At 27.1% G+C, this 13,086-nt stretch overlaps 1 long non-coding RNA gene and 1 pseudogene across 1 annotated transcript; both read right to left on the minus strand.

Annotated features, from left to right (window-relative positions):
- Positions 1 to 3,553: 3,553 nt before the first annotated feature.
- LOC146881899 (SART-1 family protein DOT2 pseudogene) lies at positions 3,554 to 4,631 on the minus strand (annotated as a pseudogene).
- Positions 4,632 to 6,068: 1,437 nt separating this feature from the next.
- LOC146881900 (uncharacterized) lies at positions 6,069 to 7,357 on the minus strand. The gene is made up of 3 exons (XR_014986234.1): positions 7,231 to 7,357; positions 7,049 to 7,122; positions 6,069 to 6,892 (listed from the first exon to the last, which is right to left on the minus strand). It is a non-coding gene; the product is annotated as an uncharacterized LOC146881900 (long non-coding RNA).
- Positions 7,358 to 13,086: the final 5,729 nt, after the last annotated feature.

The following is a 13,086-nucleotide window of genomic DNA, read 5'->3' on the forward strand; positions in this document are numbered from 1 at the left end:
TAATTAAAACATGTACTGTTGAATTTAAATAAACAATTACTTTATAAGAAGAAATAATGGTAAGATAATTATTTAAATTTAAAAAATAGTTATTTAATAGTCACTTAGTTATAAAAATATTTTAATGAAAGGGATTTTAACTATTGGATGAAATCTTACCACTAGTTAAAAATTATAGTTATTAGTATGGTTGGGCAAAAATAACTTAACCATATTGTACTATAGTTAATTGAACTATATTAAACTAAAACTAACTGAACTATTAATAGGAAAACTGAATTATACTATGTATTAGTTTAAGTTTTGAAAAATTGAACTTATAATAGTTAACTACTCACATAACTGTACTGAACTCTTTCTTTATTTTTCTAGTGATGTAAGTGGAACCTATTCTTATTGTTGTCACTTGATTCTCATGGAAACTCAATTACCCACATGAGCCTAGCAGCCCTGTAAACTATAGCATAAACTGAATATTTTTCTTTTTTCAATATTATCCAAATTTATTTTTTATATACCTAACTAAACCACAATCTCAATTACAATGGATTATCTACCACCCGAATTTAGCTATATCTTTTCCATCAATTTAGATTTTGGTTTAATATACGTGAATTTTAAATGGATTTTTCTTTTTTCTAGTTTAATATTATTAAATTTTAATTTTCATATTTTGTATGAATAATATTTTTGTTTTTAAAGAAATTGATATTTGCAAATAGTAATATTCTTTCACAAATTGATTTTGTTAATATATTGTTTAACTTATATTTAATTTACTATGTTGATGTTGTGAACAATTAATTAAGTTATCAAGAAATGACATATAGAATTATTATAGAAGAATATAAATATAAGCATACTCTAGCTATAAATAAATGAATTCAGCGACAATAATAATAAACAAGTAATAATAATATATTTTTAAAAGGTTGTTTATAAAAGAATTACCACTATTAGCGAGAATTCAAATTTATTTACAAAGTAAATGTAATAAAATTAATTTTTATTTGTATAAAATTAATAATACACTTATAAATATATACATATGTTATATTTAGAAACAAAATTGTAAATATATTATGTTTTTAAGAAAAATGTAAAAATATAAATTTAAGTTATATATTTATATTTAGTTTCCGATTTAGTTATAGTCACATAAAATAAAAATACATAAAATTATAAAAGTTAATATATTTTATTAATTTTTAGTTCGATAATTAATTTTTAATTACATAAACCTATGTATTAAGATATATTAATATTTTGATTTTGATATATTAAAATATTATGCTTATTTTCAATAGGAATTATGAAATACTAAATTTATCATGTTTTGTAGGATCTTGGAGTTTTCTAAACACTTTGAAGTATTACTAGTAGACTCACCCGTATGTAAGCATGAATTTGGTTCAAAAATAGTACAATTCGATTCAAAAATAGTGAAATTTATTCAAAATCAGTGCAATTCGATTTAAAAACGGTTCAAAAATAGTGAGTTAAGTTAAAAATTAGTGTTTTTCAGTTCAAGAATAGTGTAGCTTAGTTAAAAAATAGTGCAGTTGAGTTAAAAAACAGTGCAGTTCAGTTAAAAAATAGTGCAGTTTAGTTCTGACGTAGTGCAGTTCATAAAACAGTTCAGTTTATAACAGTTCAGTTTAGTTCATATTATAATGAAATGTAGTTCAGTGCAGTGCAGTCCAGTTTATTTTTAAGAAAAACAATTCAGTTCAGTTCGTCTAAACTGTTTTTTAGTTCAGTGCAGTTCATGCGAATTACTTTTTAGTTCAGTGCAGTTTTTGGTAGTACAATGCAGTTTGGTTTATTTTGCCCAGCCCTAGTTATTAGTTTTTTTTTTTTTTGTTGTGACTCGTTTATCTATTTTATGTTACCATAATTGTGCAACCCGCATTAATCTTATTTGAATGATTATCCACTAAAAATCAAAACCTTAACTTTTGATAACAATTATTAGATGGAGCATTTATCTTCTTTTAAAATCCACAATCCAAAATTTTAGTTAATATTAACCTGCAAAATAGTGATGAACGAGAGAAGCAGTTTGAGGCGAAAATGAGAAGGATTGAAGACGATGAAGGTAGAGTGTTTTATTGCTAGTGTGATACTATACTAAGTTGATATATGAATTTTTTTAAAATTTAAAAAAATCAAAAGAAAATTAAAAATAAATAATAAAATCGATACCTGGTATGTATTATTCATCGTCTCGTTCGTTGTTTAAACGTTAATAAAAATAATTGAATTGAATAAAATTTACTAAAATTATAACTCATAAAAGTGGACTGAGTTAATAAAATTAAACGAAGATTAAATATGTATTTTAACCTATTATATGTAATAATAAACAAAATGAAAAAGTTAAAATAGTATTCATATTGATGATCATTTTATAATATGACATAATTATTTAAAATTTATATGTACTCTGGTTTTTATTAGTTCACAATATAAAGTATTATACAAAAAATGATTGCTAAAAATTAAAAACTCAAACTCTTCGGTTAAGTTAAAAATTTAATTTAAATTCATCAACACCTTTTTATACTTTTTTTCTTTTTTATATTATATTTAGAGGCTTATTTCATCAATAAGATGTGAAGAGATATACTAATAAATAATAAGATATAACTTATTTATCCTGTTTTGAGATTATATCTGACTAGTTGTTTGATATACAGATACTAACTAATTATATTTAAGATACATGACATGTGACGATCCGTTTAAACTATATCTTTTTCATTTTCAGTATTTACCATTTATTCAAAGATGTATGCATGAAAATTAAAGATAAAAACTAAAATAGTAAGTACCATATCAAATGTATTAAAATTGATTAAAATGAATAATAATTTTTAAATGAAATAGATTATATCTCCAAAATATTAAGTAAATTTTACAATTTCTTTATTACTTCATTATCATCATATAAAAAATATAAATTATGATTAACTAATTAAAACATGTATTGTTAAATTTAAATAAACAATTACTTTATAAGAAGAAATAATGGTAAGATAATTATTTTAATTTAAAAATAGTTATTTAATAGTCACTTAGTTATATAAATATTCAAAATGTGTAATTAAGGGATTTTAACTATCGATGTAACCACAAGGTAAAAGTCATACTTATTGGTCTTTTTTTTATTTTCACTCGTTGACGTATATGTTAGGATAATTGTGCAACCTCATTAATTTTATCTGAATGATTATTTATTAAAAATTAAACTTATAATTTTAACTCTGATATCAATTATTAGATCGAGTATTTTTTTTTTTTAAATTCACAATCCAAAATTGAGTTAATGTACTGAAAATAAACTCTTATTTACATAGAAGGAATCACACATTCTGAACAGCATAGAATGGAGAAAAATTAAACCACAGGCGTTGTGAGATTGCTAGGTCCTTAAATTTCTATAAACATACATCTTTCAAAAAATCAAGTTTTATTAAGGAAATTAACACTATTAATTCAGTTGCAAATCTTCACCAATCAGCAACATAATAGATTAACATTATGGGTCCAACTTCTAAGCTTACTGGGATATTAGTATACCAAAGAATTATGATTTAGGCTTTTTTGGATTATCCGAGCTTGATAACTCAACTTTCCTCTTAATTCTCATAGGTGTCAAGCCACAAAGATTCATCTTCGATTCTTCTTGATATTGCTTCATACGCTTCTCTTGCTTCAGTTTTCCAGGTCCAACATGTTTCTCAAGAGCTAATCTTCTTGCTTTCTCTAAGCATTTACGAAGATCCTCATCATCATCTACAAAACCTGGAGTTTCATCTTCCTCTGTTTCGACACTGAGAGTTTTTTCCTCACGCAGCAATTTGGAGGCTTTCTCTGCTTTAGCATAAGCATACTCGTAAGCATTACTTCTCATCTCAGACTCCAATCGTTCTCGCTCTTCTTTCACACCTTGTCTCCTCACATTGTTCCGAGAACCAAGGTCACCAACACCCAACCCTGAAGACACAGCTTCAGCTTCAAGGGCATTAATGTCCAACTCATCTTTCTTCCGTAATGATTTCTTCTTCCCGGGCTTCTTAAATTTCAGCATTTCTTCATGCGTATAGTAATCTGATGATACCTTAACATCATCACACTGTGCCAACATTTTCTTCTCCTCATCATTGAACTCATCATCACATGCACCAGTTTTCTTTTTTGTAGCTTTATAAGCCTCGTCTCGTCGCTTCTGTTCTCCAATCTCAACGTTTTCGAGCATGTCAACCTCTTCATTAACATCACCCTCAGCAATTATGGGCTGATCTTTAATCGTTAGAACTACTACTGAACCGCCTTCCATGGCTTCATCAAAGCCATGGAGAGCCAAGTTTTCAGTGTGTTGGGTTGTATCTTTATCATCACTTTCGCATACTGCAATTTTGTCTTGCTCCTCAAAAATCTTTGAGAGTTGTTGTGATGCTCTTTTCTTTTCTAACTTGCGGCTTTTACTAAGCCATGCCGAAATCTCAGAACCACCTTCGGACGGTTTCTTTGTCCTTGATTCTTTCATCCTCGTCGGCTCCTGCAACGGTGCGTGCGCGGTGGCTACCATGGATGCAAAGAGTTCTTCGAACCAGGCTTCTTGTGTGGGTTGATGCACAGCGCAAAACTTAATTTTAACAGTTTTGTAGTTATTTGTATTTATATTAAAAAAAGAGAAAGATAGTAAAAGATAATGTGAAATGAGAATAAAAGATTTATTGATGTTAAAAGTATCATTATCTTTTTTAATATACACAATCGATATATTGTGAATGTGTTTTTAAACTTAATTGATTACTTATTATAGTAAAAACTAATTATGATAAAATTATATTGTTTGTTTCATAATTATTTTTTGTAAACATATACTTAAAATCTAATAACATTTTTTATATTAATAATTATAATGAGATTTTTTTTATAAAAAAAAATTATACATGTTTTTAATAGTCATATGTAACAATAAATTAGTTGAATATCATTTCAAGATTTCATTCTATTTGATTACATTTTACATTCTAGGATGACATAATCTTTCATATATGTATATAATTATATATATATATATATATATATAATTATGATATAAAATAAAATGTTAAAAGTAGTATAATTATAATATAAAATATTAAAAATATATAAATGTTGAGAATTATAGCGATTATAAAAATAAGAGAAATATGATATGCATAATAAATATAAGAGATATGTTATAAAAAAAATTATTATTTTATTTTATTCAAGTATTTTATATAATAATTAACTTTTAAAATTGAAAGATATTTTTAGAAATAAAAATATTTTCTTAAAAATGAATTTAAATAAAGAAAATACTAAGTAATTATTCTCAACTATAATAAATGATATAATAAATTTTATATTTTCTGAAAAAGTAATTAAGAAAACAATTTATGGCAAAGATGAGCTGCGTTTAATAATCGTCAGCGAACAATCTCATATAGTCCTATCAAATTGCGGATTTTTTCTTTTCCGAAAATAAAGTGACAATACATTTAACATAAAGAACTAGAATCGAAGATGAATCGAATTATTAGGTAGAAAACCTGTGTGGCGGATGGTGTCATGTTTAAAGATACCCGACTTTCCTGATTCGCGGCTATAATACTCAAACTCAATCGATGACTGTGTTGAATCCTGGCATAAAACTATTATGATTTTTTGGTATAATTTGCCTGTTTCAGTGCCAACCACAACCCACGCACACTACTTGTCTGTTTCATGCTCTGCTTTTCTCAAACACCAAACACCATGAATCGATGGTTCAGATTCATAACACAAAACAGAATAACTTTTTCATCATTCCTCCTCAAAATATTCATGATATAAAGAAAAAGCAATCGAGAAGATCAATAATTTAGACATGATCATTAAATTTAATACTGAAAATGATAATAACTCAATTTAAGTTACGACATACATGACATCTCATTTAAATAGAAAAATTTTTCTAAATAAAATGGCATAATTGCTAACAGAGAAAAAATTACAAGGACAACATCGTGATGATACTAAGGGTTTTCACATTTACTCACAAAGAAATTTTGAACATGTTATGGGAAGTAGTTAAAAATACATATAATAAAATTGGATTCATGCTTGCACTTGTGGTGGTCTTTACTGCTCTACAGAGTCATTGTCAATGGGTTTCATCCTACCACGCATAAGATTAGCCCATAATCATCTAAGGTCATTATCCTGCCAGAGACTAAGACCTCCGCTGCTCTCACCACTTGAATTAGTTTGTTTTATGTGAGACTGACTGATTTCTTTAGAGCTTTAGGATGCAACATTGTTTGAATACTTATCTAATTATATACATTACAACACCACCATGAAGTCCCACCGAGAGACTCATGGAATTACGTCTAACTCATACCATATCCATGTTCTCACACAAAATACACATGTAATCTCGAGCATTATATTCTCATGCCAATGAACAACCAACCAACCAATCCATGACTCATTTCATACCAAATACAACAAAATCTCAGTCTCATTAAATCACAAAAAATATACGGGGCACCATACTTCATGCTTTTAATGTAAATCATTCAACCATGGAGATAAACAACCAAAACAGAGAAGAGAACCGCACCAAAGCACACCCTTGCACCATTCTCGTTCACGCTAGAAGTCCTCGCTCGAGTGAAAGAGATTTCGTCGCTCAAGCGAGCCAGCTCAAACATTAAGCAATACATCAAGTTCTCGCTTAAGCGATAACTTCTCGCCTCAAAACTAGAGCTCACCGCCTAAGCGACAACTCAAGCTGAAACCAGGAGTAAGTTCTTGCTACTCTCACTTAGGCGAGGGCTACTCGCTTGGACGAAATTAGCAGGTTTCTCACCTGCTCACACATGCAACATCAAGCATTCAAAACCATATAACATTCCAATCAGTTCTATACGCATCACAGCAACAAAAGGCATCACAAACATGCTTCAAAACCCAAAAAAAAAACATGCAATACTAAAAAGAAACGTTAAATCCTAGCTTTCCTTACCTTGACAGAAAGCTAACCTAAAGAGAAGAAAACATGCAGTGGGAGGAGCACCAAGACCAGGAAAGCTTAAGGAGCTGAAACAGAAACAAGAGGGTGCTAAAATGAGACCATGACAAGGGTTAAGGTAGAACCAGAGCTTAGGAGTTGTAAACGAAGGGAACAGAGGGTGGGAATCAACTTACGCGGAAGAAGAATGAACTCAGTCAGCTCAAAAAAAAAACGTCACTCAAACCCTAACTAAACTTCTGCTTCAGAAAGGGGAGTAAAGAGATGAACTGTTTCAGTAACATGAGACAAATTAGGGAATAAAATTAGGGAATAAGTGGATGGAAGGGGTAGCAATGGAGTGCCCTTAGGCCTTTTACCAAAATTGGTCCAATTTTTTTTAAAACATAAAAGGGGTTTACAAGATCAATGTGAATGTTATTTTAATAGAAAAATAAAAAAAGTATATGAACAATGGGGTACCCATAAATATTTTCACTGTCACAAACATAAAAGAGTGAAATGATAAATAAAATAAAATAAGAAGTATTCTAATTTCATGTAAGTTGCATAGAAAATAGTATAAATAAAATCGAAATAATCATATATAACAAAATCATTGAGGCTTATACTATATTTGAAAGTAGCCATATTTGTTCATAATTGAAAAACCAAAAGTAATGATTAATTAACTTGAAGAAGTGCATTCTTGTGATATAAAAAATAACGAAAGTGTTATTCTCTTTCAACATGTTGATAACCATTTACAAGATCATAAGAATGAAGTAGTTTATTAGTTTCGTTGGTGTGGTGCCTAGTTGCTTTCATATTAGGTGTTTGGATAATGTAGAGAAGACTCACCAATCTAATATTCAAAAGAAGCCATTCTTCACAGCTAGCATTTTATATTTTATACTCTTTTTTTTCATTTTTCTCAATAATTATTATACCTCTTGATAAGTTGTGAAGTCTACCCCACCACCACTATGTCTTTTCTCACTTCTTCACACCCACCCATCTTTTCATTAACCAAATCCAAGTTTGTTAATTCATATCTAAGAACAATTATCTTTATTATATGAATAAAATATGTTTTTATTAACATTTTTATTTTATCTTATATTATAACTGTGTTCAAAATTTACATATACACATGATATTTGAATTTAAAACATGTATTTTCTTTTTCATGAAATACGTGTTTTGTAAAATTTTGCTTTTGTGAAAATGTTATAAAATTATTGTTTATCACGGAAAAATTTAGGTTGTTCATAACTTAGGTTTCAAAACACGACATAATCCGATAAAAGTTATTAGAATTAGCATTATTGTGGAAAAAACAAAATCTGAAACTGATATTTGTGAATATAATGTGTAATTTATACCAAGCACATTTCTTTTAATAAATAAATAATGTGAGTATTGGGTGTTTAACTATTTATTCATTAACATGTATGAATATTCTGACATGTTACCAGTGCATACACATTATGTTAGTTATTTTATTTGAGCATCTCTTTAAAAATTAATTTATTAAAATAAATTTACTCTTAAGAAATATTAATTAATTTATTGAAATAAATTTGTTCTTAAGAAATATTAATAATTAAAGAATTATTTCGAATTAAATTTTATAAATTTGTACTTTTTATTTAGATTTGTAAAACTAAAGTAAGTTTTAAAGAGATTAATTTTACATAAATGCATATTTTTTTTATACAATTTATTTAAACTTATTTTTCTAGATTTAACGATTCATTCAACCACCATATAGATTACAATAAATTCAATCAATTACACAGTTCCATGTATATCACATAATTAATGCAAGTAAGACAAAATCAAAGAACAACCAATCCTACAAATTCATTATCACCCTACATACCAAATCACATTAACAAAGCATAAATTTTTTATAACATTCTTACCTTACTTGATGTAAAAAAAAATCCTTGACTCAAGATTATTCCTAAAGCTCTAATTCCCACATATATTCTAACTACACAGAGAAAAACTCAATTAGAGATCTAAGTACATCCTTACGATGATAAAAGATAAACAAATATTCACTTTGAGCTATTTTGAGTCACAAACATTGAATCATATGTCACATGCGACTCAAAATGCTAACTGACTTAAAAAACGAACGAAAAGTGATTTTACGTTATTCTTAACTTTAGATTGGTAGAATTATTTGCAAGGAACACCCTTAGGTGATCATCAAATAGATGAAGAATGGGGTAAGAAATATAGAGAGATGACCGAGAGAAGTTTCAAAGAAATGATGGTTTCTATATAAATGAAAAATGACATAAAATTTTGTTTTTATTTTATATTATTTTTGTATGGAACTAATTTGTCATGGAGTGTATGGTATTGTTAACTTGTTGCTTACAGATATATACTTTGTTTTCAAGACGAGGGAGCGAGTACCTCCAAGTACTCTGACACTCAAGTCACTAATAGAGAAGCATGTGATAGTTTTAGTGATAACAAAGAGATCAAGATAGTGATACTGAGATATCTTTATATATTTGACTCTCGTTAACTATCTTTAAGAACATTTAGATTCTTTCATGACTGGTAATGAATACTCTATTGTAACTGTTGTAACGTTAATCACGCGTGTTATTATCTTGTTAAAACTAGAATATCCTTCTTTGAGATATTCTCATCTCACACCTTTAGTTTCCTTGCCTGAGATGCATCAGGTTACCTTGACTGACATATATCAGGCTATGTATATAAAGCTCACCGAATTATTGGTCAGGATGTAGCAGACCCACCTTGGTTGAGATGTATCAGACCTTTCATAGTGAAAGAGGAAAATGAGTTTGGAAAACAATCATATCTTTGGCCAAGGTGTAGTTAGATCATCTTGGGCGAGATGTGCAAGTCCAACACAATATATTAGAAGGTCTTAAGACCCTTTTACTAGGCCGAGATGTGAAAGTCCAGCCACAATATATTACCAAGTCTTAGAACCCCCTTTTTGTAGGTCGAGATGATCAAATCCTGTACAATTCGAGATGTGCAAGTTCAACACAATACATTATTAAGTTTTAGAACCCCTTTACTAGACCGAGATGTGCAAGTCCTGCACAAATACATATGTGCAAGTCTTGCACAATACATATATTATACTCATTAATTAATTTAAGTGATTATAGTAAATAACTCAATTTGATCTAAAATGTTATTTATGTAACTTAAAGTAAAGTGCAAAAGATTTTTATAATTTTCAAGTGATTAAAAAAACTATATTTCAGGAATTAAAATAAATATATATTCATTCACATAATGAATAATATAAGTTTTGTAAGATACGAAATAAATTGTTGATTGAAATCAAAATAAAATCAAATTTACAAATATATTTAAGACTATTTAATATAATCACTACACATTTAAAATATGAATTTTGTAATCCATTCTGCATAAAATTTTCGAGGACATTGTAGATTTGAATATCATTTTAAAATTTAGGTTTAGACTCAAGTCAATCATAAAAAAAAAAACTAACTACTATATATACATAATACAAGACAAGAGTTATTTCCATTTATTTATATAGTTTTAACATGATCATGACACAGGAAGTTTTAGTAAGAAAAAAATCATCTATATTCAGAAATCATAGTTATTATGAATTATTTTTCTTGATAATTTAAATGGTTAAAAATGATTATTTTTAGCTGATAAAAGTATCTCCACTATATTTATATACATTATCTACACATCAAGAAGATAATATGTTATACTATTTTCTTAATTCATTACCACAAAAAATAATTTAATAAGAATAATGTAGTGTTATTTACATTATTTTTTTTGTAACTCAACAAAAATCAGATCATCACTTACTTTTAATAAAAAGAATTGTATTTATCGTTTGAAATTTCTAACCACACTTTTTTAGGAAGAATCCAATAAAGAATGAAAAAGACATATTCTATAGCGTTGGAAGATGTTTTATTTTCATGTTCTTACGATGAAAAAAAAAACTTAAAGAAAATGTTTTGCATAAAAAACTGAAATAATAAGTATATAGAGGATTGAAATTATGTTTTTAAAAATGCTTTAGTTAAATCATAAATAAATAGTTAAAATTTAATTAAACTATAAAATTATGCTTGAAATGAATAATTTGAAATTCAAGAAATGGAGTCATTTTTCACCAGAAACAAAAAAAAAAATTGTGGAAATATCGAGATTTATGAATTTATGGCAAAATTTGAAATCCTCGTGAGAAATGTGAATTTTTTCTTGACAGAAGATGGCATTGATGAATGAGACGGAGAGAAGGGATAGTTTGTGCAGATATCTCTCGTGATGCTCTTATTTTTACACCAAACTCCAATTGCATTTCAACACTCTATACAAGGATATGCCATAGATGATTCTCTCACTCAATGCACCCCACCACCATTTTTTTTTTATCACGTATTATAATTATACGATTTTATCAATATTACACAATTAATAAATTTATATAGTCTGTTTTCGATCTAATATGAAGTCATTTCATCATGACCAGTCATATTAAAAATATTTCTAATGTTTAAATATAGATTTAATTAGTCGGATAATATCCACTCTCGTTCACATGTACTTACCTTTTACAAATGTGTCAATCTAGTTCAAATTTTTTGAAAAAGTATCTTAATCAGGTCCCTTTCAAACAAAATTTATTAAAGTTATTAACTTAATTCTTGACTTTTATCACTAAATTTTAATATAAATATAAATATTTAATTTTGTAAGTCATTTTAAATATCAATATTGTTAACAATATTAATAATTTTTTTTTGCTGAAAATGACCTAATTGAGGCATATTTTCAAAAGTTGGAACTCAATTGACACATTTTTAAAAGCGGGTACCAAACTGACATATCTAAATGAAAGTGACTAATTAAACCCTAAAAATATATTATATCAATTTGGATTGAATATGTTTTTGGTCGCTTAACTTTCAGTGAATTTTGAAATTAGTCCATTTTGAAACTTTGAACAAATTTAGTCTTTCATCTTTCGAAATACATGGATTTAGTCCTTATAATCAATTTTTTGTTAAGTTTATTTGACATTTCAAGTGCATTTCAGGATTGTATTTGAGTTGTTTATATAGTTTGACACATTTTTACTTTAATTTAAGTCAAATACTATTATCAAATACGTTTGAAATATCAAATAAACTTAACAAAAATTAATTAAAATGGCTAAATCTACGTATTTCGAAAGATGAAGGATTAAATTGGTTCAAGTTTTAAGATGGACTAATTCTAAAATTCACTGCGAGTTAAGCGACCAAAAACATATTTAACCATATCAAATTTAATCTATACAATGAGCTATTAAATAATTATATATATATATATATATATATATATATAATCATAATTTAGTATATTTTAAAACGTGTATATTTAATTAAGGAACAGAATGTGTAAATTGGGTCAAATAATTTGTGTGAAGTGACGATGAAGACGACACGATTTAAATTTATCATTATATATAATAAATATTTTAAAAACATGCATGAGTGAATAAAAGGTCTTGAATGGGGTAGGGGAGTGGTATCAATGGCACTTATATTAACTCAAGAAGATGACACATTAAATATCAACACACCACACTACAACATAAATGCTCTTAATGCCACAATAAAATACTCCATAGGTGAGTATAAAAAATTAAACATGCTTTATAAAATAATATGTAATATTTTACATTTAAGAAAAAGATATAATTAATTTAAATTTTAGTTTACACATTTTTAATTTTTAAATTTTAACCTAAAATTGAAATTTATTTATCTTAACTCGATACTGTTGAACTGTTTTATCCATTTGAGAACCCACAATGTTATTTAACATATAAAAAATTTATTCATCTTTTAAAAATATCAAAGACAAAATTATATTAAAATTTTAATTTATTTATTTTTTAATTTTGTATCTGAAAAAGAACATATTTAAATATAACAATCCCTGACGATGCTCCGTTTAACCAGGGCAACAAGTTCCTTCCGTTTTGTTTGTTTCTGTCTTTT

This window comes from Vigna unguiculata, chromosome 11, assembly GCF_037176805.1.
Source record: "Vigna unguiculata cultivar grain cowpea cultivar isolate G323 ecotype 2 chromosome 11, ASM3717680v1, whole genome shotgun sequence".
Lineage (NCBI taxonomy): Eukaryota > Viridiplantae > Streptophyta > Magnoliopsida > Fabales > Fabaceae > Vigna > Vigna unguiculata.